This window comes from Phaethon aethereus (genome assembly GCF_964289735.1).
Source record: "Phaethon aethereus genome assembly, chromosome: 1".
In the NCBI taxonomy this organism is placed as follows: domain Eukaryota; kingdom Metazoa; phylum Chordata; class Aves; order Phaethontiformes; family Phaethontidae; genus Phaethon; species Phaethon aethereus.
The window spans coordinates 18,320,935-18,342,918 of NC_138575.1; positions in this window are offsets into that span (position 1 = coordinate 18,320,935).

Here is a 21,984-nt window from a genome sequence, read left to right on the forward strand (position 1 = left end):
ATGGATCTCAAATTAAGGCTGATACAATTAAGCTTTGAATATGTCACGCCCTTTCCTTTCCATAAACCTGTGAAGTTGAGCCATCCTCTCTTGTAATATGCAGCCTTTTATACTGAATGAACAAAGCTGAATTTGATATAAAATATATCCTGGAGTCAGACTTGCAAAGCTCTTAAAATTACTCATCCAGACTCAAAATCTAATTATCTTTCAGCTTTCTTCCTTTTACTATGAGAATGGTCAATAAAGTGGGGGGAAAGCCAACTCACAAATGACATTTTAGATGCTAATGGGAGGAGAGGGAAAGGAGAAAGAATTTTGCAAATCTGAATATAACCCTGGTCTCCAAAAACCACAAATAAGCTTAGGCACCATCAAGTTTAAATGCATCATGATACAGTTCATATTATACTGTTTAGTATGCACTGGGTACAGAGAGGGAAGAGCATGAGAGAAAAGTAAATGGACTCAGTACAAAATAAATGGCAAACATAAGGCTTTTGAGACTAAGACAACATTTCACTGCCTCTTACTGTTTTCTTTCTTTTTATTTTAGGTTGAAGTAGTTTATCCTTTATATTTCCAAGTTTCTATATTTATCTGTGAAGCAGCTGGTGCTATTTGTTCTGGGTGATTTAATTTATTTATTACCATGTATTCTAAAGACACATAACTCTATCTTCTAATGGTTTTACTGCATGCTCTTTAAATTGAAACAGTTGATCAGGTTTTTTGCTACACTGTCTCCTGGTTTCTTTAAAAGAACAATTATACTTCAGTGCATTTTTCTTAAACAAGGAATTTAATCAAAATGGAGGATAGACTTGAATAATGCTATATATAGATTCACTAGATGTGAATATCAGGATGCTGAGGAAAGCTTCATGCAGATTTCGTTCTTTGGTTAAGAAGTTCACAAAGGCTGCAAATATAGTGGCAGTGATGTGTGATCTAGTGAGAGCCCAAATAAAGATGCATTTCAATGAAATTTATTTGCCTTAATCAGTCCTCTAAGTCTTAGTTTTAGGTAACACTGCCTTTTTGTTCATGTTTTATTGTGAGATGCAAACAAAAATGTAGAAGTCATTTGTAGAATGTAGAATACATTTTTACGTTGTTAGTATAAATGTGCTTGTCATTCCAGAAGGGTTTTTTTTACTTTTTAAAATGAAAATATTAGTAAACGTAACTTATTCTCATATCCATTCTGATCTGATAAGACTGAAGTCACACATCCGTTGATTGGGGAAAAATAGTTTGATAACCATGGTAGAGGGAAGATTTTACTCTCTAAAGCAATTCAAGAAATAAGTGAACAGTGGACCTCTAATACTGTCTCTTTCTTTTTTGTGCTCTGATGCAAGAAATGAACGGAGAGCTGTAAGAAAGTTGTTATTTCTTGCAGACTCTACCTTTGATGACCCCTGAGAATTAAATCAGCAGTCATTTCTCATGCAAATCCCAAATAGCAGGAGCATTGCCACAGCTGGCTCATACTTGCTTTGCTGTCACTGCCTTTGTTTATCTCTTTGTTAACACCTAAATGATCCACCAAGAGGATACCATCTACATTCACTACAGGGCAGATGAAAGAAACTGTCAGCTGAAGAGGAAATCATGTTAAGGTCTAAAGAAACATAGGTGGATGAGCATTCAGTTGTTAACTCACTTTTAATTCATGTTGGGGATTTTTCATCTCCAAGCCTAGACATTTTTTCATGTTTTTTTCTGGTTTTGGTGATTTTTTTTTTTTAACTCAGAATTTTTAAAATGTGTGATGATTAAGAGCAAAATTATGCTTTAGAAAACTCACTTGTATGGCAATCTCTCTATCCTAATATAATCAGGGAGTAGATGTGAAGGAAAGTCTATGAGTGCTTAATACACCACCTCTTCAGAAGAGCAGAGATTATTTTATTTTTTTTAAGGAAAAGCAATTTACAGTTGCCCTTTGGCTTCTTCTCTCAATCTTTCCTTCTTATAAAAAAGAGGGAGGGCTTAAAATCAATTTATCGTACACACCCAGGGCTGGACTTTCAAAGCAGCTCAGTTTGCTAAATGATTCATCTGAAAATTTGACTGTAAGAGTCACATCAGGAGCAAGTGTGCAGTCTAACCACTTCTGAGAAATCTGGCCTACATGGACATCCCAGAGAGTGCTGCACGTCTGGTCCATCTTAAACCAACGCTCTGAGAGCAAACGTTGTCTTGCATAGTCATTGTCTGGAATCAGAAACTGTTTTTTACATTTTCTACAATCTATTTTGAACTACTTCATGGCTCATGCATATCAATACATCGACAGATATCACTCCAGCTGTGTTACAGGTATTTTATGTTATTGATCAGAGGCTGTCAGTGAGTAGCAATTCTCTATTGAATGAACACAGGAAAATCTGAAGAAGCACAAAGTAGTATGCTTTGAACTGTCATATTTCTAGGCAGAACAATACAGTAAATGATTCTCTCTGCTGTGTCAGAGCATCAACCCCTTTGAGGCACCAAGTACGGCTAGAGCAAGTGTTTAATATTCATTAGAGTGTAGGGAAGGATGCCTGGCACTCAGTCCTGGCTCTGGAGTTGATGATCTGAACTCCAAACTGGCCTGCAGTGAAGGAAAAATAGCTGCCCAAGCAGAAAAGTTTTACTTCTCTCCCAGCTGTGGCATGGAGCTTGCTTTGTTGGTACCTGTTAATCATCTTACAGTCCTTAGAAAAAAGCACCCTGTAGAAATTCAAAGTACAAACTGCCATATTAAAAAGAGTAACAGGAGCACAGGTGCTCATATAACTGTAAAAGCCAAAACCAACATTTTTTAAAGGGTCTACGAAACAATTCCTTAAGATCCAGCCTTTGAATGACATGCTCATGCCAGTTGTCTGAAGAAGTTAATCAAATGTAGAGTGCTAGTCTTGGTTACTGAGAGATTGTTTGTGCACCCAGGACACTGGTAACACTTATGCCACCAACTGAGCTGCCAGCAGTAGGGTTAGGAGATGGTGGGGCTATCTCAAGGGGAAAGGGAGTGAGAGGGCAGTGACAGGAATGCTAAAAACATCAGAGAGCACCCCTTTTTGAGGAAGGCAGCAAATGGAGGGAGGATGGTACTGCAGAGCTGCGTGTGCTGCCTAGGAGAGCTGAGATGTGGGAAGGCAGCAGCAGAAGTCTGGATGAGCCGTGAAAAGAGGAGGAGAAAACAGCAGGGCTTGGGAGAGACTGGAACAAATGCTCTAGGCCAAGGTGCAATTTGTTGTTAGGATAAATCCTTTTCAGTAATGACAGCAGTGAGAACTTAGAAGAGGAACTGTTTCTGCCAGAAGTGCACCAGACTTCTGCTCTCTGGCTCCCATTGACTGGTGAAAGCAGCCCAGTTCTTGGTCAGAGGTTGCCCTTACCAGCAGCAGCACTGTATCAGTGTATTTTCATCCTACTCTAAATATGCTGCGCTATGATGCCATTCACTTTTTATTGCTGCACTGACTTTGCATGAGTCCCTGGAGGAAAGGGAGTTTAGGAGTTCCTCATGAGATTTGTGTCTGATGGCCTTTTGATAGCTCTAGGGCTCATATCACTTTGATCCCTTCAATTCAAATAGAGTAGTATGTGATTTCCACCGCTCTAGGCCTGCCTATATTCTAGCTGAATAACTATACCCTTATTAATGTTCATTTGTGCATAAGCTTACATTTCTGTTTGTGACTGGATCTTTACTGGCAGCCCACTGGTGTAAATGCAGCCCCACGCCAAGCACCAGCCAAATGAGCTTGCTCACTGCCAGTGTCTAAAGGTATCGTGTCTTTAGGGGAAGGATATATTTCATAATCCATTACTGTTTAATTGTATCCTCTCTGTTGATACTGCTATTGAGGGCACCAATTAGTTTCAATTGTGCAGGTGGTTTTAGTAAAGCAGACAGTTAGGCTAATGGGAAACGGACTGTGATCATCTACCTCATTTCACAGAGCTAAGGAGCAACAATCTAATTTGAACTGAGTTCAATTATTCTTGACTGGAACTTGCGTTAAACTAGCAACCTCGGTGCAAAAAGGCTGTCGGAGTCACTCAACCTTTTGCTTTCTGTTTTACATGCATAGGTCTCATCATCAGAAGTATTTGACAGTAACTGGCTCTGACGCAGCTGATGAAATGTTCCTGTTTGGCCACATCTAACAGAGGGTTCCTTCCCCGCGCAGCCATTTTGACATTTAATTTTTGGGAACTGTAGGGAAAACTCTTCTTATCTAAACACACAGATAAATCATTACCTGTTTAATGAGAGTCTAGAAAAATTATCAAATGACCTCACAGAGGATTTTAATCAGCTTATAGATCTGTGTTTTGTTGTGTGGCCCTAATGCTGTGTGTGCAGTTAAGAGTGTTCAGCACTGTTTTCTGTCTCCTATTCTGATTCTGAAAACTTAGGGATGATAAAAGGCTGAGGATAAAACAAGATACGAGGTGGACAAAATTAAGCTGCAAATGGAACTACACAGATGTGCTCACTGAGGGGTGGTCATTTCCCCAGGAGAAGCCAGAGAGTTTGTGAGGACACTGGAGAAGTCAATGCCTTTTTGGTCTTAGGAGACAGATCTCGCCACACACAAATACTTGGCTTAAAGGTCATGTAACTGCCAGTCTATCTGATTTTCTCTTTCTGTAACATTTTGAAAAAAGGCTGGCTCATCCTCACTGACATGTTATTTTTCTTTCTGTTTCTCTGCAGGGCTCTAGTCCTGGATGTCCACACCACAGACTTGTTAGTTTGATCTCAGTTTCTGCTTGAACAATGCAAGTAGATCTCCTGGCAGGAAAATGTGGTTGTGAAACAGAGAATAATTCCTTCCACAGGGTGGACCTTGCAGACAGTGCACTCTTTCTCACTTTTCCTACCGGAGAGATTCCTCCAGCAATAATACCTTGGTAGGCCATGAAAGGGAGCCCATGGCACCTCCCTAAAGGACACAGATCTTTAGACCTAAAGAACAGCCTTTAATGGACAGGAGATGAGCACTGCAAGAGCACAGCACCAAGAGACTGAGACAAGATCCAGAGCCACCCCGTTCCAATCCCGCTACACCTCACCACCCATCTGCAAGGGGAATAGAGTTAGGACTGCCATGCTCTGCTCAGCACCAGGCTTTCTGTCCAAGGTCACCTCCCTTGCCTTCCCAGGCAACTGGGAGTGGGATGCATCATTGCCGCAGCCACTGGATCCTGAGTGATGCTCAGTGATACTGTCCTGCTCTCCTGACAGTCCTGCACCCGGTGATTGCCCTCCCACTTGTGTGTTGCAGTACACTCCCTCACCCAGGAATACTTCTCCAGGCCTCAGGAAAAAGGAAAGATGAGCTGCTTAGAGCTGTGACCATGACCAAAAGCATGAGGTGCTGGGAAACAAAGATGTCCTACAGTTCCTGCTGGTGGAGTTGATTCCTCCAGCAATTAACAGCTTCTGTATGAGAATGAACTAAGTGGACCTAGACTCTTCTAGATGGAAAACAAACAAGTGAGGAAGACTATTTAGGAGCCTGTATGATAAAGAGTGATGCTGAGAGGGTAGCTAGTCACTGATCACAGTCTCTTTCAATACAAGGACTTGGGGGAATGAAATGAAGCTGGAAAATGATAGGCCCAAGGTAAATAAAAGGCAGGCATTCTTCAAACAGCTGGTAATTAGCCTGTGAAATGTCTCACTACAGCACCTTGTGAATGTTAATGGCTTTCAAAAGTAACTGGACATATTAACAAAAAAAAAGTTATTAATCACGTTTGTCTAATGATGTTTTGTTGGAGGTGAGGAAAGCATTTTTGGGAAGTGTTACTAGCTTTTAATTTCGCACATTCTCTGGTCATATCTGGTTGTGGCCACTGTCAGAGTCAGCACCCTGGACTTCTGTTGTATGCTGATAAGGCCTTTCCAATTTAGTTGAACCCTTTTCTGAAGGATGAGCCACATCATGCCAAGGCTTTCTGAACGTCAGGTACTGGAAAAATGGCAGCAGGAAATATGCTCCAGTGATATGTGGTAAATATTCTCCAAAGACCTGCATGAGAGGGTGGTCCTCTCACACAGGAAATATGGGCAGGGTGATGCTGTGTGTGGAACGGCTGAGTAGAGAGAGATCATACAGTCCATATAAGAGGGCCTTCTAGACATGAGGTGCTAAAGGTTATGGGCTAACAAATCCTCTGCCACTCTGTGTGCCACCTGATGCACATCATGGATATACATGATCCGTGCCAGCAGAACAACACGATAGTCTGGACAATTTGAATATAAGCTTGCCCCTGCCAACTGACCATAGATAAATGTTTGTTCCCTTAAGCTGATTTCAAAGTCTGTATGAACAAAACCAAAAGAGCTAGTGTCTAAAATATTTTTTTGATGAAATTAATACCAAAATAGTATTTTTGATCTTTATTTCCTCTTGTATTAGTAGAAAAGTTATCCTAAGAAGGAAAAAAAAAAAAAATCATTATCTTAAATGAATTGTATTTTTGTTTTGTGTTCAAAAGTAAACAAGACATTGAAAAACAGGAGGACTGTTTTGAAATTATTGTTGCTATTATTAAAAACAACTCTTTTGGGCCTCTGGGTAGGTTGGAGGAAGTAATAAACATTTCAAAAATCAAGGGCTCCTTTACAAGGGCTGAGCAACTGTGGTAAGAATTTCAAAGAGTTAATGTCCTATTCAAACTATGGTTATTTTTTTTTTGTTCTTAAAATTAAATGCTATCAATTTTATTTTTAGGAAATGTTACTATAGAACTGGGATTATAGCCAAGACACTATTATTTACCCTGTACAATATCTCTTCATGTGGTTACCATAAAGTCAGGTTTGGCATAGGGAATGGGTGATTATGCTTTATTTATCTAATATAGAATTTTAGTAACGTGCAAACACAGATCTCTTAAATATTCAGTAGTTTCAATTCTGAATAGAAAAATGTAAATATCCTACCTGATTTATTAAAGATGTCAACAAAACAAGCATAGTCTGACAATTTAAAGGATTTACTCATGGCTAGCATTCACTTCAATCTCTCCTGAATCCCAAATCATAATTGAATTGAACTAACTTTTATCTGACATCATGAAGATTGAACCTGTTCTAAAAATGTTCACTCTGTCATTGACAGAAATGGATGTCCTGAGCTCTGAAGTCCACTATGAAGAGAAATAGTCTTGAATCATGGCATTTGATAAACAGTATTTGTACCACTCCCCAAAAGTAAATGGATTTGGAGATTAAGTGATGATTGCTAGTACAAACTTGCTTAGAGGTTTTCCTTTAAATGTGGTTGTTATCTCAAGCAATCTGTTTTCAAGCTGTCTCAGAATATAGAGATAACATAGGGTAAAATTATCCTTATGTCAATGAAAAGAATTTGTTTATGTATGGCATATCCTTTAATTGTGTGAAACAGCCAGGGGAGTATTAATTGCCTTCTTGATGAAGAGACCAGCAGCTCAGTTACTTTTAGTAAAAAGTAAAAAGTGCCTTCCTGATTCAGCACAGAATTCATTCAAGCCTGTGAAAATTTGTATTAATTCAATATATCATTGTTATAAAAACTGCATTGTACATAGTTAGCTAATGCAGTAAAGCGTAATTTAGCACTTTTATTTTCGAAGTATGTTTACATGTGAATCCATTCTCACATTATATTGTCTTCCTTTTGGTTTATGGTCACAATTAGCATAAAACAATGTTTTTCTCTTCAAGGAGAACATAATTTAATATTAAGGCCATGTCTGAAAATCGGTAATTGTGAAAAATAGTCCTGCTGCTGTCTGGAGAGCTCTTGAGTGGTACAGACCCCAAATTGAATGTTTTTGGTGAATCTACTATTTTCCTGGAGAAGTCATCAGATGGAGAAGTTAATAGTCATAGTCCTGACTCTCAAGCATTGGAGACCATCACATAGCAGAAACACTCAGGAGAGGCTGAGACCTCAGGTCAATGAGGCAAATGGAATGTGGGGCATGTGTCCGTGCTTATGCCTGTGATGTCACAGAATCACAGAATCACAGAATCACTAGGTTGGAAAGGACCTTTAAGATCATCAAGTCCAACCATTAATCCAAAACCACCATGTCCCCTAAACCATGTCCTGAAGTGCCACATCCACACGTTTTTTGAACACTTCCAGGGATGGCGACTCCACCACCTCCCTGGGCAGCCTGTTCCAATGCCTGACCACCCTCTCAGTGAAGAAATTTTTCCTAATATCCAATCTAAACCTCCCCTGGCGCAACTTGAGGCCATTTCCTCTTGTCCTATCGCTAGTTACTTGGGAGAAGAGACCAACACCCTCGTCGCCACAGCCCCCTTTCAGGTAGTTGTAGAGAGCGATAAGGTCTCCCCTCAGCCTCCTCTTCTCCAGACTAAACAACCCTAGTTCTCTCAGCCGCTCCTCATAAGACTTGTGCTCCAGACCCCTCACCAGCTTCGTTGCCCTTCTCTGGACACGCTCCAGCACCTCAACATCCTTCTTGTAGTGAGGGGCCCAAAACTGAACACAGGATTCAAGGTGCGGCCTCACCAGTGCCGAGTACAGAGGCACAATCACTTCCCTGCTCCTGCTGGCCACACTATTCCTGATACAGGCCAGGACGCTGTTGGCCTTCTTGGCCACCTGGGCACACTGCTGGCTCATGTTCAGCCGGCTGTCAACCAGCACCCCCAGGTCCCTTTCCGCTGGGCTGCTCTCCAGCCACTCCTCCCCAAGCCTGTAGCATTGCATGGGGTTGTTGTGGCCAAAGTGCAGGACCCTGCACTTGGCCTTATTAAACCTCATACAGTTGGCCTCTGCCCATCGATCCAGCCTGTCCAGGTCCCTCTGCAGAGCCCTCCTACCCTCCAGCAGATCAACACTCCCACTCAGCTTGGTGTCATCTGCAAACTTACTGAGGGAGCACTCAATTCCCTCATCCAGATCATCTATAAAGATATTGAACAAGACTGGTCCCAGAACCGAGCCCTGGGGAACACCGCTTGTGACCGGCCGCCAGCCGGATTTAACGCCATTCACCACAACTCTCTGGGCTCGGCCATCCAGCCAGTTCCTCACCCAGCGAAGAGTAAACCCGTCTAAGCCTCGAGCCACCAGTTTCTCCAGGAGAATGCTGTGGGAGACGCTGTCAAAGGCTTTACTAAAGTCCAGGTAGACAACATCCACAGCCTTTCCCTCATCCACTAGCGGGTCACCTGGTCATAGAAGGAGATCAGGTTGGTCAAGCAGGACCTGCCTTTCATGAACCCATGCTGGCTGGGCCTGATCCTTTGGCTGTTCTGCAGATGCCCTGTGAGCACTCTCAAAACCAACCGCTCCATAATCTTCCCTGGAACAGAGGTCAGGCTGACAGGCCTGTAGTTCCCAGGATCCTCCTTCCGGCCTTTCTTGTAGACGGGCGTCACATTGGCAAGCCTCCAGTCTTCTGGGACCTCCCCTGCTAACCAGGACTGCTGATAAACGATGGAGAGTGGCTTGGCAAGCTCCTCTGCCAGCTCTCTCAGTACTCTGGGGTGGATGCCATCAGGCCCCATAGACTTGTGGGTGTCCAGGTGGCTTAGCATGTCCTTGACTGCTTCCTCCTGGATTATGAGGAGTACATTGTGCTCTCCATCCCCGTCTTCCAGCTCAGGGGGCTGAATATCCTGTGGATACCTGGAGTGGCTATTAAAGACTGAGGCGAAGAAGGCATTAAGTACCTCAGCCTTGTCCTCGTCCTTGGAGACAATGTTCCCCGCCATATCCAGTAGGGGATGGAGATTCTCCTTGCCTCTCTTTTTGTTGTTAATGTATTTGTAAAAACATTTTTTATTATCCTTTACGACTGTGGCCAGACTGAGCTCTAGCTGGGCTTTTGCCTTTCTAATTTTGTCCCTGCTTGACCTAACGAGATCTTTGTACTCTTCATGAGTTGCCTTCCCCTTCTTCCAGAGGTGATAAACTCTCCTCTTTTCCCTGAGTCCCAGCAAAATCTCCCTGTTCAGCCAGGCCGGTCGCCTTCCCCGCCAGCTCTTCTTACAGCACATGGGGACTGCCTGCTCCTGCGCCTTTAAGATTTCCTTCTTGAAGACTGTCCAGCCTTCCTGGACCCCTTTGTCCTTCAGGACTGTCTCCCAAGGGACTCTCTCAACCAGTGACCTGAACAGGCCAAAGTCTGCCCTCCGGAAGTCCATGATAGCAGTTTTGCTCAGTCGTCTCCTTACTTCACTCACAACTGAGAATTCTATCATGTCATGGTCGCTAAGCCCAAGATGGCCTCCGACCACCACATCTCTCACCAGTCCTTCTCTGTTTGTAAACAGTGTCAGTGTAAATGTCAGTGAGCTGCAAACCTGTGTGCTACATTAATCGTGCATTAGTGGTTTGATGCATAGTGAATCAAGACCCTAAATTCTTTCTAAATCATTTTTTCCAGCTTGTTGGGCATGGAGTTCCTCCTTCACATGCTGTCTTACACTAATAAAACATGCAGAGTGGTGAAGGGAGAGATTTTCCAGAAGGGGCTTTGAACTGGCCAGAACTTTGAAGGGGATCCACTCAGATGTTTCCCTCTTAGTGAGCTCCCAAACAAAAGCCTGTAAGTCACCAAAGTTGGGTTGTATTGTAAATACAAGCTTAGATTGCTTTTTAAGTAGCACAACCTCAAAGTGACTAGCAATAAAAATGTCTTATAAACGATTTTTGCTGCCTGCTGCAAGTCTTTGCCTTCAGGCTTACATTCAGCCAACTCAGAAATCTTTGGTCTTGCAGCAAACTCTGCACTGTCCCTTTTGGTCCTGATGAGGACTCTTACCACTGCCTCCACGGGCTGAGCACTGACTGCTCCATCTGTTCTCCATCTGAACACGTGCACTGCTCCACAGACAGAAAGCTATCTCTCTCCCCTTTTTCAAGAAGTGCCATGTAACCTCCTCTTTTTTTGATGAACATAACGCATAGCTGAGAACAAGCAAATCAAACATGCGTAAGCAATTATCTATTAGGGGTTTGAAATTATGCACTCAATGCTCGCTACCTGCTAGCATCATAGGGTGACCTGCCCTCAGACACTGTAACACAGAGTGCTGTATGCATACCCAAAATATATTTCTCCCACCTTAGATCACTGGAAGTTATTGTGGATGAGAAGAATGTTTTCATGTATCAAAAATGATCAAAGCTGTGAGCAGTTCTTCTGCCTCCTAATGGAGCCCAAGCTGAAGAATTCACCTTTTTTTTGTTCTCACTAGTCCAAAATTCGTCCACACCCTAAAAATGCCAATTATAAAATAATTATGCTATATAATTTGATGTATTTGTTATTCATATTGTATTTGCATTTCTAGACATTCCAAATAAGATTTTGCCTGAATTGTTATCTTTTAATGGAATAACTCTTCTGCTGTTTCAAAGGCCTAACTTGCAAGACGATGTGGCTCCCATGTCCCAAAATGAGATACAGTATAATCGTGTTTATATATGGATATAACATGACAGTGGAGAGAACATACTCGGTGCACTGGAACATATTTTAACTTAGTTTGTGGAATAAAGGCCAAACTCATCCCTGAAAGATGCCTACAGACTCCCACTGAAGACACTTGCAGTCACAGGTATTTCTCTGAGGTCAAAATATAACCCTAAAATATTAACAGCCCTTCTTAAAAAGCTGAGAATTATAAAACTCTTGGACAATTTAAAGTAGAAAATCTAAAGTCAGTGTGAGTTCTCTGGATGGAAGCAGTGAGGAGAAAATAGAAATATGTTCTGCAATAATTTATAGGTTTGTAAGATTAATGGGGAAAAAGGTGCAGACATACAACAGAGATAAAAAGCAGTACTATCCAGCACAACCCACACACAGAGATCAAAGTTAATTTGAAGACTTAAGTGTTTAAAGAAAAAGCAAAAAACAGCTGAAGTGAAGAGAGGTAACAAGTTAAGAAGAAATACTAGCAATTGCAGAAAAGAACAAGAACAGAAAAGTAAAAAAGAATGTATCTCTCAGGAAGTTGCTGGGGATCATTAAAAAAGATCTCAATGTGAGAGGCATTTCAGAAAAACAGACTATTCCTTTGGATGAAATTACACATCAGTAGAAGGGAAAGAAAATTGCTAGTAGAAGCGTTAAATATGATGCAGTTGCATGTAAGTGTGGAAAAGGGAATGTTCAGAGTAATTCAGAGGCAGAACGTATATGAGCATCAGGCAGGAAAACAAGCCTGTCTTGATCATGACACTGAGCTACAGCCTTAGAAAAGCTGCTGCCATTTTCCAAATTGCATGCACTTTGGACACTTTTCCAAATGTTTCAGAGAGATTATAGGGTTTGAAAAAGGAGGCTATGAAATGGGGAAAAGGAGGAGATTAGCACACTGTATCAGAAAGAGCAACATACTACCAGTTTCTCCTACTCTTGCTGTCGTGGTTTTGCCCCAGCCAGCAACTAAGCACCATGCAGCTGGTTGCTCACTCCCCCATGGTGGGTTGTGGGAGAGAATTGGAAGAGTAAAAGTAAGAAAAGCCTTGCATCTTCCTGAACATCCTTCTGTAAAAATGGTGCTTCACCTTCTTATAGTGAATTTTCATGATGCTGCAGCTGTTAAAAATGCTCATGGTCTTTTGAGTAGAAAGCAGGGAAACATCAAGTAGAGATATAAGAAGGTGTTATTCCTATTTCTCTGGCATTAACAAACCCCACAAAACACTGAAACACTTCAAAGGCAGGTTGAGATCTGGGACAGAATTAGGAAAAAGCTGTAAGAACAGTATCAGTCTTACAAAGCCTCCTCTCAAGAAGAGGTTAGAGAATTTTGATTTTATCTTTGCCAAGGTCAAGAAGTACTTAAACAAGGAAGAGAATTCAGAAGAAAACTTCCTTTGATCTGTTAAAAAAAAGCAGAGTAGGATGCCATAGCTAGTCAGACACAGGGAAAAAAAGTATAAATAACATTAATTATCAGGAATTTTGCTCCTAATATTTTTAAATCTAGCCTGAAGTGTCTCAGAAAGCTGCATTCCTGCTCACGGGCAAGTTGTGGGCTTGATGACTGGTTCGGGTTTGATGGTGTTTGGTGTACAAGAAGTTGGATTAGATGATCCTAACAATCCATCCGATTTTGTAATGTACAAACCTTTTTTTAAAATCTTACTATTATTGCAAAGCTCTTTCTCTGTCACATTTTATTACATCTGGCATCTTTTCTTCTTTGACAAGGTGGATTATTAACTCTGAGTACTTACAGGATCTTTTGTTATTTAATGGACTTTCTCCGGCACTTGTTGCTGCATTTCTGAGTGCTTGGAGAAACAGTGTGAACATCTTCAGTTAACACAAGTTAGCAAAGATATTTATGCTTTCAGAACTTTGTATTTTGGTCATGGTGACACAATAAGAGCCATTTGACTAACACTGCACAGAAGCTTTTGCGCTACTTAGAAATGAATCTGCATCCAGTCAGGCTCTTATTTTCACTGTGCTCAAAAGAAATAGGCTCTCCTCTTCCAGCTTGTATTCCTGTGCATAGAAGTACACATCTATATATTTTGGATCAGATAGTGATCCTGGGGGCTCTGAGCAACCTGATCTAGTTGAAGATGACCCTGCTCATTGCAGGGAGGTTGGACTAGATGACCTTTAAAGTTCCTTTCCAACCCAAACTATTCTGTGATTCTATGATTTTATTTTATAAAGTTGCCATGTCTACATATTTACAGACATGAAATATTTCTGAAAAAAAGTATTTGTGTCTGTGAATGTTGAAGCCAGTCATACAAAAGAGTTTCTTACTCAATGAGGTAGATAGAAAGAAAACCTTGTGCCTTACTAGCTGCTTCACATGAAGCCATTAAGCACTCTGTAAGAATGCAAGAGACTTTCTCGCACTTTGAAGACATTTCTGTGTTGTTGATTTGAATGCTTCCTCTGTGGCTGTGAATCTATGTGTTCAATGTGGTGAAGTTTACAGCTTTTGTAACAAGTATTCACCAATCCAATGTTTTCATTAAGCAGCAAGCGGCAGTCCCTAAGTTTTTTGTTATTCTTCTATATGTTCAGAGTATTCTCAGGGTCTTCCTTTAGCTCACTGTTACTCTGTATGTATGTGCTGTCACTTACAGGTGTAATTCGCTGAACATCACAGTTGTTTGAAGACATAATGTTTGCAGATGAGTTGTACACTGCTAGTATTTCATTGAATTGCATTGTTTGCAGTGGTTTAGATGAGAAGGGTATATCTCTAGTCCTTAAATCAGATGAGCTGTTAAGATACACAGTGGCCTCTCAGGCGTTGCTGGAAGCAGTTTACAGTCTTTACATGTATTTTAACCGAGCCTGATTGACAACCTTGACTAGAAATGTAGGTCACTCAGCCATATATAGCTTATCTTTCAGACTTCTTATTTATCTGATTGCAAGAACACTTCTCCCCAGCTCCTACTCTAAACTTCAGCCCACCCAGCTGTTTTTGGTTACATTTAACTGTAAGAGCTTCATAACTTCATATTGTTTTTAGCAATATCACTCATTCATTTGGGTACTGTATTTTTATTGTGTATTGTATTTTTTACTGTATTATTTTTTATTGTATTTACTGTATTGTTTATTTTTAAACCCTCCTTCTTTTTATACCCTATCATCCTCCTTCTGAATGGCCCTGAACTGATGTCAGAAATACTCTTCCTGCACCAGTATGTTTCTGTTGAGAAATCCTTTTTTCTTTTCCTAGGAGATGCTCATATGCTGTCCATGAAGTCATTTCAGAAAGTGCTTCACACTGAAGGCCCTGACTTCTGGGGCACAGTCTGTCAGAGCTTGGGACACAACCCACGTTTAGAAGCTGCTAGCATACCTTTATTTTTATGAGTATGATTTCATGATATTTTGAGATGACTGGGGAACCTGATAGTCATTGAAAGTGCTAGTTTTCTCCTTGTGGGATTTGTTGACTATCTGATCCAAAGCCTTAAACCTCCCACTAATGTTTATTCATTCATTTGAACTGTCTCATGAGGAACTGGGAAAATGATTCTGACAGCCTCACCTAGCCTTTGCTCTCTGGAGCAAATAGCCTGCTGTGCTCCAAGGCCAGCTGGATTAGGATGCTCTGGTTGCAGGATTTTAGCTCTGGATTGGTAATCAAGCTATGTAGGAAGCAATTTTCCTGAGGCTGAAATGCAGAGTAGCAATTGCTTGGAGTATAGGTGGCTTTGGGACCATGTCCATGCTATGCTTGATTTAGTATGAGGGCTTGATTTGCAGTCTCCTGGATCTTAAGAGACTCTCAAATTACTCCATTTGCTGTATTTGCTGGTGTTTTTTATGCTCTCCTGCTAAACCTGTTCAGTTTCATATGAATAGTATTTGTTAGAGCATAGTCTGGGACTATGCTCTAACAAATAGAAGAGCATAGAACTGGGACTAGGTACTTGTCCATGAAGACGAAAAGCTGAGTTTTAGGCTTTATTCAGCCCTTTGGGAAACTAGGATATTTGATGCCATGTCTTGAGCCTATGGCTTCCTTACCAGGCTCTGGGATATCCTCTGCCTGCTCTGCTGCAGGGGGATCTGAATGAAAACAAAGAAACTGATTTTAACTTAATGGCTAAGGCACTAAGCTGGGATAGGGCTTACTCTAGGGCACCCACCTTCTGGTTGCTATTCTTCAGTGAATTATACATCATCCTTCTTAGGCACTGGCATGGAGTGCCTAAGTAGGGACTGTATTATGACTGACCTTCAACAAAGCTTAGTGGTATTGTCAGCACATAGCACAAGGTGGAGTTTGCAACACAAACTGGATTCCATGAGGAATCCAGAGGACTGAGGAATCCAGTCCTCCACAGGGGCTCATCCTCTTTCACTGTATGCACTTTCGAAGGAGTTTGGCCTTGGACATACACTGCTGGATGGTCAGTCCTTACTGTTATTTGTATTACAGTATTGAAGAGGTCTACAGTCCTAGATGGATTCTGCCAGGCTGTGTTGTGAATATGTGTAACAATCCAAGCAGAAATTCAACAAATAAATGCAACCCACTGCCTGCTCCGCAGAGAGGAGCAATGAGGGGACAGCCGTGTATTCTCTCTTGTGCGTTTCTGAGTCTTGATCTGCTCTTCTGAGTCTTGATCCCTTCTGCTCTCTGAGCCCAAGGACTTGAATACATGAGGGATTTGTGTACTGGCTGTACTGTGTTTCAGAGGAGGAAGAGACAAAAGATTGAATGTGGCTTTGAAGTTAGAATCTGCAGAGCAGCTGTAAGAGCATGCATAGGATGCAGTAATAGATCATGGGCCATATCATCTCCTTTTTCCTCTGTGTTTCTACTGTGTGCTTCATGTATATATGTATGATATGAGACTGTCTATACAGAGAACTTGATAAATTATATATTTACAATAAGTGATCTAATGCTGTGATACACTCTGCTCCACAACTGTTAAAAAGTGTTGCTGAGAAGACAGCACAGTGTAAATACGACTCCAGTGATTTTCAAGCGTTCAGGCTTGCTAGTGTCTAATTCAGGCTCATATTCAGAGTAACAAATCTTAGTGCTGTGTTTTAGAAGCCCTAACAATAAAGAATGGGATGAAAAGACAGACAAGCAGTGAATAAGAAAAGTCAGCAATTTGGAAGGCCATTTTTAGGTGAGTCAGAAGATGCATGTCTGTCCTACAAAACAGGTTTCCTCCTTCAGGCAGGAAAGCAACATCAGTCCCTTTTTTCCTTCCTTCACCTCTTCTTTTTCCTTTGCTATTTTACTGCTGGACTGCACCCACTATTACCTTTTTTCTGGGCTTGACTCCTGTTTTCCCACCTCTTCTATAGAATTTCTTACAAACCTGTTGATAGTAAGTGAGGACAGCTGTCCTTGTCCTGGATGAAACCTTGTCCCTACCTACTGTACACAACAGTTCAGGGAAGTATGCAGTTGAAGCTAAAATCTGAAACACTTTCTGAACCTTCTCCTGTTGCCATTCAGGTTTTTGAATTTTATTTTTTTTTTCAGACCAGGCAAAATACAGAGCACATATAAGGTGAAATAAATTGCTTTTGATGTGCTGAGCTAATGTGTCCTCTAGCGTTGTGGAAAGATATAAAATACTATGTGTAGACTGTAAAGCATGAATTCAATATGTCCTTTTAGTTATTTTCCTGATGGCAACCTGCAGTACTTCAATAACTGTGAACCCCACCCCCCCAGTGAAGGTGTCAGAATACATTAGCACTGTTCCAGTTGTTTCCACAAGTCCTCAGTCCTGCAATGTATATGCAATCCGCTGTGGAGCATATGTCTTGTGCCTGTCATCAACTATAACTAGATCATGCGAGAATGTTTCCAACAATGCTGTGGGATCAACAGGATCTGCAGATGGTGAGAGGACAGATCAAGCTGCAGTCTTAGCAGTGCAGCTTCTGGCATAGTGCTGAGATTACATCTCTGCTTCTGCACCAGGGACCTATATTCTCCATGGATCCTATATTTTATAGCTCCAGAGGTGAAGACCACAGCGGCATTTATTCCATCCTGATTTGCAGCAGCTTAAGTTAGAAGGGATTTGAGGACCAGGCAATGAAACAAGCATTTGGTAACCAACTGAGAATGCAATCTCTTTGAACAAGTGTGCCTACACTTTAGGCAGTTTCTGTTACATAAATTTGCACTTCTAATCTACTAGTAAAGAACATTTTATTCATATTTGTGTTACCAAACCTGCATAAAACAGAAAATCTGCTGAGTTCTTCAAGATGCTCCTTTGTTTTAAGTACCGAGACATTTTATTCCAGTCTTCCCAGCTTTATTAATAACATTATTAATATTCTTTTTGCACAGAGTGGCAATGGAAAAGTTCCTGGTACTTGTAGGTGTTTCATTATTTAAAATATAAATAAGAAAGGCTGCAAGAAGTTAACCATGTCATCAGGAAAAAAGGAACAAACTTTTACTCTGACAGATACAGACTTATCACAGGTTTCCTCATTAGTGCACATCAAATACTTTATAGTTCTGTATCTGTAACATCCACAAGAATATGCTTCTTTGTTCATGTACAGAATTATCCACCTGCCTATTTCTTTAGGAAAGGAATCTAGATGGAAAGTTTCTGAAGACCCTGTAAATTGATTTTATTTTCATGGAGTTATCAAAAACTTTCCCTACTTCTAATCCATCCCCTACTGCTGTGACTCAGTCCTCTCTGGTGGTTCACTGATGGACCATGACTTGCTCTTGGATTGTGCTGACTGTGTAGGATAAAGAAAAGGCAAAGGTAAGATATTTCATCTGTCACCCTTGAGCCCTTGAGGAGTTCCTGCCTGCAAAGCTGGCTGTGGCATACATAAAGGAGGGACATGAGCTTTGTTTTGGGCCTCTGCATCTCAGAGGTTTTGTGCTGTCTGTGGATAGGTCCATGTCAAACCAAGCTGAGAAGGTTTTGAACTAGCTGGGGTTTGTCAGCTTTCATATCGCTGTTGCAAACGTGCACTCAATGTGAATATCAAGTTGGTAATCGGTATCTGTATTACAGAAGATCTTTCTCTACAGATTTTTAACTGAGCAGCACTGCTCTCCCACTAGTCTGTGTTTTTTTTTTTCAGGTACTCAGAAATCACAGTGAAAAGTGGTATGAGAGCAGGTCTAAGGGACCGTAGGTCACCTTTCCCTGCTGAGGGGTTTTGGCCAGTACGCTACACACAGTGAATACAGCTGCTTTCCTGTGGTTCTGTGGTTCTTGTTACTGATACCTGCCCCAGGGCAGGCAAGGACTGGGTAGAAGTAGGCTGTGCATGTTCCAGATCTGGTGGTGTACAACAGTAATGAGCTTGATCTAGTTAAGAATGTCTCAACTGTTTGAGGTTTGAAAATCACCCCATACCGTTGCCTGGTCTTTTGTTGGACATTCATCATGACTGAACAGTGAAAATTAAAAAAAGGAAGTTTACAGGCATAGTTTCTTCAGATTTCAACTGTGAGCTATTATTTCTTAATCCATTAACAGAGTCTGGGGTAGAAAGCCTTTGGGACCCAGGTACTAAGTCAGAGCTCCAGACTCTGCAGTGTGAATAGTGATAGGCAGTGTTTGGATTTTACTGAGGCTCGCTGCCTACTTCTCAGGTATACAACAGCCATAGGAGATGAGTCTTATGAGTTGTATAAAAAAATCAGCACAACCCAAAAAGCCAGGAGGATTTTTTAGTCAAAAATGTGACACCAGAGGAGTAATCTTTTATGTTCACTCTTGAGTTTCAGTTTGAATAATCACAGTCTTGAATAATAAATACGCGTGGAATGATGCTGGATTTTACTGTCTTGTGTATGGGGCTAGAACAAAATAATGGAGTTGTTACTGTGGTAGGTTTCAATAAAGAAAAAAAAGTTTCAGCTGAAGTGTTGCTTTGCAATAGGCAAGTGCAGCAAGAATACTTCTTGTCCAGTTTTATGTTTGCCTCTCCAAGGTTCAGCATATTCTTCTGTAAAACAATGGCTGTCCTCTACTCACATCACCCCCGTTCATTTACTGGTTTTCTCCATGTTATGGGACACCCTAAACTGACCTCATGATAGACTTACATAATTTTGCAGCTTTGGAAACTGTAAAAGAAGTAATTCTCACCCTTTTATACTTCTCTTTTCTTCTCTTTTTATAACTATCTTCAAAGACATTTTCCAATTATCATATAAATGTCTGACTAACAAGGGAAATTTTGGCTCAGATTTTTCAGGGTTTCTGGAGCTTCAGCTAGTAGTGTAGCTTTGAAAGAATGACTACTTTCCCAGCACCAACTTCAAATGTTTTCCTTCTGCAGCCTTTTTTACTCCCTGAATTGGGAGTGGTCATATTATTCTCTTTAGCATTTATTGGTGTTGAGTGCTCAGACTCATTGGGAACTGGGCAGGATGGAGAGAGAAACAAAGAAAGCAAACCCTGTTAGACTGGAGTTATGATGTAAGCACGCACTTTTGTCCTGGCTTCAGACAGGAGAGAGTTAATTTTCTTCACAGAAGCTGGTGTGAGGCTACATTTTGGATTTGGGATGAGAAAATGTTGATAATGTGCTGATGTTTTGAGTTGTTGCTAAGTAGTCAAGGACTGTCCCGCTTCTCGTGCTGGGCTTCCAGCGAGAAGGCTGGGGGTGCACGGGGAGCTGGGAGGGGACACGGCCGGGACAGCTGACCCAGGCTGGCCAGAGGGATATTCCCTACCATATGAAGTCATGCGCAGTATATAAAGCTGGGACAAAGAAGAAGGAAGGGGTGGAGGGACGTTGGGAGTTATGGTGTCTGTGAAAAAGAAAGCGTGATGGAGCCCTGCTTCCCTGGAGATGGCTGAACACCTGCCTGCCCATGGGGAGTAGTGAACCGTTTCCTTGTTTTGCTTTGCTTGCGTGCGTGGCTTTTGCTTTCCCTATTAAACTGTCTTTATCTCAAACCGTGAGTTTTCTCACTTTTACCCTTCCAGTTCTCTTCCCTGTCCCATCGTGGAGGAGTTAGTGAGCGGCTGTGTGGTTCTTGGTTGCTGGCTGGGGTTAAACCATGACAACTTTCTATAACAATAAAATATGAATACCAGTTCTGAAGGTTAGAAAATCCAAAAATAAAGTTCCATCTTCAGAAACCTCTCCAAATATTTGATAGCCTCACATAATGAACTAGATACTGCTGACACATCGCTTGTCAGCTCAAAGTTTGTCTGCCATGTTGTCTATAAGGTGTGCTATCACTCATCTAATATATTGTCCAACACATGTAGTTAACTATTAATGAAAGAACAATACTGTATGGATTATTAAATAAATGATATATAGAGCCATCTGCTTAAGTGTATGACAGCTGAAAGGTAGGTTAATACGGTATATGTCAATATATGCTAATCCCTTGAATTATGCCACCGCAGCAAAAGGATCTAAATGATTCAACTTGAGTGCCTAAGGTTAGGGGCCTAAATCTCTATTTGGGCAACTGCTTTTCAGGGCTGTCAGATGTTAAGTATGCAGCTCACACTGTTCACTGAGCTCAGCAAAGGCTCTGATTGCTAAGCCCTCCTGAAAATAAGGTCATCTGAATTTTGTACTACTCTGCCTAACTTTTGGCTTCAGTTTTAAAACTTTGGCCAGAGGTATCTGAGGGAGTGAGGGTTAAACATCCCTTCTGTCAGCTTGACTGAAATTTATTGTGTAATGCACTTCTCCCCAAGAAAGATGTTTAACGCTATTGATTGCAAGGTTGCCTACTTAAAGTAGCGTAATGTGACAAATGACGGATACCACATAGAGCAAAATTGTAGGGTAATTCAAGATATGAGCATGTACAGCATGTATATCAGAGTTGCAGCTTCATTTTTCATGAGGGTGAGTTAGAAGGTCATCCATTTCACTTAAAGGCATTAAACATTTTTGTTAGTTTGACAGCCATTATGGGCTTGATCCTGTTATTCAAGGCAGTCATTAAGCTCCCATTGACCTAAAGTGGGTAGGAGTGAGGCCAAGCTTTTGAATATGCAAAGCAGACACTATGAGATGAAAAAGAACTGATGGATAATATTGCAGAGCGAAAAAAGCATTATGGTGGCAGTTATATATAAACAATAACAAACCTAATAATTATCTGATGACTTCAAATGTTTTGTACTGCAGTATTATTTCTGTTAAACATTTTCCTGTTGAACTTAGGACCTTTTGGATCTTCCAAGATTATTAAGTGTTTTTGTGCTATTGCTTTGTAGCATCATAGAGCATGTAAGCTGCTCTGCATTTTATAATGTTGCATTTATTCTTACTTAGGGGTTGTATGGCATTCTGTAACTGCCCAGGAAGATCATGGAAGTGTGAATGCTGAGAGAGAGAAAAAAAATTTCTCTACCCTGTAGGTCTATACATAAACCAGTATTAAAAGTTTGTCTCTCACTTGAATACTGTTCTTCTGGCCCATGACTTCTGCATCCTTGGCTGAAACCAATGAGCTCCAAGGAGCTCCAAAGAGCCAAGGAA